Source organism: Coptis chinensis, unplaced genomic scaffold (assembly GCF_015680905.1).
Source record: "Coptis chinensis isolate HL-2020 unplaced genomic scaffold, ASM1568090v1 utg136_pilon_pilon, whole genome shotgun sequence".
Classification (NCBI taxonomy): Eukaryota; Viridiplantae; Streptophyta; class Magnoliopsida; order Ranunculales; family Ranunculaceae; genus Coptis; species Coptis chinensis.
The window spans coordinates 105,138-111,169 of record NW_028238102.1 but is presented as its reverse complement, the minus strand read 5'-3'; positions in this window follow the sequence as shown (position 1 = coordinate 111,169).

Here is a 6,032-nt window from a genome sequence, read left to right as displayed (position 1 = left end):
TAATAGTGCACCTGGACCAGACGGATATAATGCATTCTTTTTCAAAAAATGCTGGAATCTTGTGGGTGAAGACTTCATCAAGGCAATCAAGTACATGTTCTCTCATTCGTTTATTCCCAAATGCATTAATTCTACTTTCATCAGTTTAATTCCTAAAGTAAAAAATCCATCGAAAGTAGGGGATTATAGGCCTATTTCTTGTACTAATGTCATTTATAAATGTTTTACTAAAGTCATCACTAACAGATTTAAGCATGTTATACATGACTTAGTGGCTCCTAGTCAATCCGCTTTCATACCAGGTAGGAGCATTCAAGACAATCTGCTCTTAGCTCATGAGATGCTCAGAAGTTATTCAAGGAAACATGGTACTCCACTACTCCCAGATGCACTCTTAAGGTGGACCTGCAGAAGGCTTTTGATTCTATCCATTGGGATGCTATCTTATTCATGCTCCACAAAATGAATTTTCCAGAAAAGCTTATAGCATGGATTAAAGTTTGCTACACTACACCTTTCTATTCTCTTATCTTTAATGGAGAGCCATTGGGGTTCTTCCAAGGAAAGAAAGGGTTGAGGCAGGGTGATCCTATGTCTCCTTACCTTTTTGTGTTGGTCATGGAAACTCTAAACTCTCTCTTGCAAACTGGACTACAAAGAATGATATTTAAGCCTCATCCATCATGCAAGAGAACTAAAGTCACTCATCTCTGCTTTGCTGATGATGTACTCATATTCATTAAAGGTCATGAGGATTCTATATGGGCTCTGAAGCTTATTCTTGAAGATTTTACTAGAGCAACAGGTCTACATATGAACATACATAAGTCCACTATTCTCACTGGTGGTCTCTCTCATCAAGATGGTACACGCCTTGCTCAAATTCTAGGCATGCAGCTTGTCTCTCCTCCTGTAAAGTATTTGGGCCTCCCCCTGGTTTCGGCAAGAATTAGCATCAAGGATTGCTTGCCTCTAATTGAGAAAACAACTATGAAGGTGGAGAATTGGAAGAACAGAACTCTAAGTCATGCCGGGCGACTCCAACTAATCATTTCTGTCCTAGCTGCTTTCCACATTTACTGGGCCAAAACCTTTATTCTTCCACAAGGTGTCTTGGTCAAGGTTGCAAAGATTTGTGCAAAATTTTTATGGAGTGGATCCCAAATGGGGAAAAAGATGCATCAATCTAGTAGGGAGAATATTCAATACCCTAAGATGGAGGGAGGTTTGGGGATTCAGGACCCCATCATTTGGAATAGAGCAGCTTACTGTGGTTTCATTTACAAGATTGCATGCAAAGATTCAGGGATTTGGATCACATGGACTTGGGCAGAACATATAAAAGAAAACTTCTTTTGGACCATGCTTGTGCCTAGAGATTGCTCTTGGACTTGGAGGTCAATACTTAACAACAGAAAAAATGCTATGAAGCTTCTGAGATACAACATTACAACAGGTGAACAGACTCTTTTATGGCACGACCCATGGTGCATGGCTTAACTCTTTAATTAACATACCAAAGAAAGAAAAGCCAACCCGGCATTTTCCTCTTAATGCTAAGGTCGAAGATTCTCATCACAAACGGAGTGTGGAATCACTTTGTTCACAACTTGTCTGATGCATGCCTTAAGAACTCTATCTTGGCAACCGAGATTAATAGCTTCTTAACTGAAGATAGAGTCATCTGGCTGAACTCAACTTCTGGGGCATTCTCTTCTAAAGTAGCATACCAAGATTTAAGAAGAAAACGGAGTAAGCCCAATTGGTGTACAATGGTTTGGGGAAAGTTAGTTCACCCAAAATACTCTTTCAATGGGTGGCAGCTCTTCTCTGGAAGTCTACCGACTCAAGATAGACTTATTCATAAAAAGGTCCTCAATACTTCTTCATGTTGCTTCTGTGATTCAGCTAGGGAGAACTCGAAGCATCTCTTCTTTGATTGTCAATTCTCTACAAATGTTTGGTCACTAGTGAAGAATACTATTGGTCTAGGAAGATCTGTCAAAACTTCCAATGCGGAATGGTGTGATATAATCAACCTTTGCAGACAACACAACACTCAAGCTGAGATTTATAAGGTTTATGTATGTGCCACTATAGGGCATCTTTGGAAGGAACGAAATGGTAGAAGATTCGGGAATGATTATAAATTCATGGAGACATGTTGCTAATTCTATCCTTAAGGAAATGAAAATCTATTTGGGGATTAGGATCGACTCTATTCAAGACACTGTCGCCATCAGATGCCTGCTGACTAGATTTGGACATTCAAGTTTCTTTCAAAACTAAAGAACCAATTTATCGCAAATGGAAGTTTCCTCCTTCAGGGTTACATGAAACCAATACCGATGGTTCTATGAAGTTGAACAGCGATTAGTAGGATATGGTGGTATCGTCATTGATCAACATGGGAATGTTTTACTCACTTACACAGGAGGAGGTACCCAACGCTCAATAATATTCCAAGAGCTTAAGGCTATAGAAGTGGGACTTATCCTCTGCCAACAACATGACTTTCATAAGATCAAAGTTTGCTCTGACTCCCTTAGAGCAATACAAATACTCAAAGGTTCAGAAGATGCTCCATGGTATTGTTGTAATCTAGTTGCTGCGATCAGATATCAAATTTCAAGAATGCGGGATGTCATCTTCTCTCATGTTTATAGGGAAGTTAACAATAGTGCGGATTACCTAGCTAATCTAACTATGTCTGTTGATGAGAAATATGTTTGTAATGGTCCTCCCTTAGATAGTAAACTCTTTGAACTAGTTTCGAATGATCTAAAGGGAATGATTTATGTAAGATCTTAATACAGGTTAAGGGTCTGCCAAACCCTATTAACTCGTTTCAAAAAAAAAACTTGAGTGAATAAAGTATTTAATGAAACATGTATAAATAGTAATCAAAGACCTTGTTTGGAACGAGCAATTTTCAGATCAGTGAAAATGAGAAGTAATATATGCGTGAATGGAACTATGGTGAACGAGGATAACTATTCTTCTCCAGTCCCATGGATCGGCTTATATGTTGCAGTAGCTAATATGGTATGTTTTATACTTATCACGTGTGATGTGTACGCTGGAATTCTTCGCAAGAAATCATGGTTCCCTTGTCGATTCTTTTCACTTAACTCAGTTACATTAACCCTCATGTCAATTGGTACAAAAATACCTGTCGATCTTACTACTACAATGCCAAGTGCTCAGGACCAACTGTCCAAGCTCAGCGGCACTGTTTTTATATGTATAACAATTGCTTTTATGATGCCCTCTCTTGGAAGTAACGGGGAGTCCGAATCCTACGCAAACGTTACAGCGTTGAGTATCTTTGTCATTACTGTGGTTATCAATATTATTATACAAATGACCACTGGTGTGATTTTCTCATTCTTTGTGGAGCATTTAATTATTTTGGTGTTCATGTTGTTATTGCTCATAAGGTTTTGGCTTTTTGTTGTTGACGAGAATGGTTTTAAGGGCCTTTATGCCGACCGAAATAAAGATCTCATGAAAGAGGGTGAGAACAGTATATCGCAACGCTTGAAAACTTGTTATATACTTAGTTTTAACTCCAACCCACAGTTCTTATTGTGTAAGCACCCACTGAATAATGTGTCAATGATTAGCACAATTTCTTCAGTGGTTCTAGTGCAAGCTGTGCTCCGATCCTTTACCTTTAAGAATTTGGAGTTTTGTGGAGGAGTTTCTGATTATCACTGGTCGATGTTGTTGATACTTGATAGTGGTGGTCCAAGTTCTCACTATTGTCGTTGTTACTACTATAGCCATTGGAGTTAGATGGCTATCGTTGACTTCCGAGACACTAGATAATTTTAAGAAATAATGAACAATCCAAATCCTTATCTGCAATTTCTACATCTGTTCTCTTTTTTAAATGTACCGAAATGGTTGGAAGTGAGCTTCAGATATGTAATTTACCATCCACTTCGCACTATTGAGTTCGTGTTAGTTACTTTGTCATCCATTGTGGTTACATCAACTTTGGCCTGCATTATTCGGTTAGCATTGTGCACATCCAAAGAAGCAACTGAAACATCCACTATGGAATTTAAAGATCTACTTAAATCAAGTAAGGTGGAACTGTGGAAGTACGAGAATGGGTATTGACGAAAGCTGTGGAAGACATGGAACGATGGATGAAGAAGAATGAAAACGGTTGCCCTAAACTGTTAGGAATATACAACTTAATTGTACTTACTCTTTACCAATTACCAAACTATACAAACCTTTTGTCTTGTAAGTGTCTTGTACTTCTTAATTAAATCCGAGCCTAGTGTAGATACACTATGTCCTTAAGACAGATTTTCTCCCTCATGGTGCTTGAAGGTTGATGGGAAACTATCTCCCAAGATAGAACGGATTTCCTTCTATAGAAAGCTAGCACTTCAATTCTATAGATTCAGCGAACACAACATAGTATTTGACTAAGAACGAGGGGAGAAGAGAAAGATCAGAACTCTGTGTGATCTGGTGTATTTTTCTTTTCAAATTCATCCACTATTTATAGGTGAGTGGTGCCTTTTTCGAAACAACACAGTGACTCTTGGGAAAAAGTAAGCAACTCTTTGAAAAGTCACATGTTTCGAAAGGACACACCATTTCGGATATAACAAAGTTTTTGAACCGGTGCCTATTTCGAAAGGTTGCACCTTTTCGGCATGATGACCGCTGTTTTCAAACCGGTTTGAAGAAAGGTCGCACCTTTTCGCATAATCACAATCGCTTCAAACAAATGCATCATTTTGAAAAGGTTTTTCTCACATTACGTACTGTTTCAAGAAAAAAACTCATTTTATCTCAAGTGGGGTAACTTGGGAGACAAATTACTCATTCATATCTCAAATGGATTTGAGCAAATCATTTTTCTAACAATCCCCCACATGAATGAAAATTTGGCTTTTTCTATCATAAACATCGGATTTCTATTCTTTTACAAATGAAAAGATACTACATCAGGTCAAGTAGCATGGGAGGCCTTGAACTTGCCTTAGTGAAAGACGATCGGATTTAATTGGACGATCAGTAGACTTCAATTAATGTCCTTGAACTGTCAGCCGTTTGTATAAACCTAGACAATCATCTTCACGCTAGCATCGCCTCGAATCTTCTTGTTGGTTCTCACGCGTTTGTGTTCATTTTGGCCTTGAACACTTCTTGGTTTCGATAGTGCTTTTGAGACATTTGTCGTTAAAATTCTCATAGAAGCGGCCCCACTTCGCACTAACATAGGTGATTTCTATAAAGAGTATCCCAATACTCCCACTTGGATAACATAACTTTCCAAGATATAGTAAATCATTAAAAGCTTGACTTATCCCGGTTCTCGCGGCGGATATGCACATGCCTTATATAGGAATGGGTTAGAGTATAATATTACTCTCCAGTGCTAACTGAGTCACAAACATAATTCAGTTGGCCCATTGAACCTAGATCTTGGGATCTCCAACTAGGTTGGTTTTTCCATTATGATGACTCTTGGTTGATTATCTTAAAAGCTTTAAGCCCATTCCCTTGATAATCTTTCTACTTGCTCTCTTGTTAAACCTTTTGTAAGCGGATCCGCAATGTTATCTTTTGACCTTACATAGTCGATGGAAATAACTCCATGTGAGAGCAATTGTCTAACGGTATTATGTCTACGACGTATATGTCGAGACTTCCCGTTATACATGCTACTCTGTGCTCTACCAATAGCAGTTAGGTCATCACGCGTGTATACACACACATCACCGCAGTGTAGCCCAGTTTGGAATATCCTCTAAGAAATTTCGAAGTCACTTTGCTTCGTCTATAGCCTCGTCCAACACTATGAATTCTAATTCCATAGTGGACCTTGCTATGCACGTTTGCTATAAGGATTTCTTTGAAATTTATGCATCTCTCCTAGAGCAAAACACCACATTTGATGTCTTTTGAGTAATGCTTCAACAAATTTCCAATTTTGAATTGATTAATTCAAGAAGATACATAATCCCCCACATTTTTCCAATTTCTCATGACAAAGTCAATAA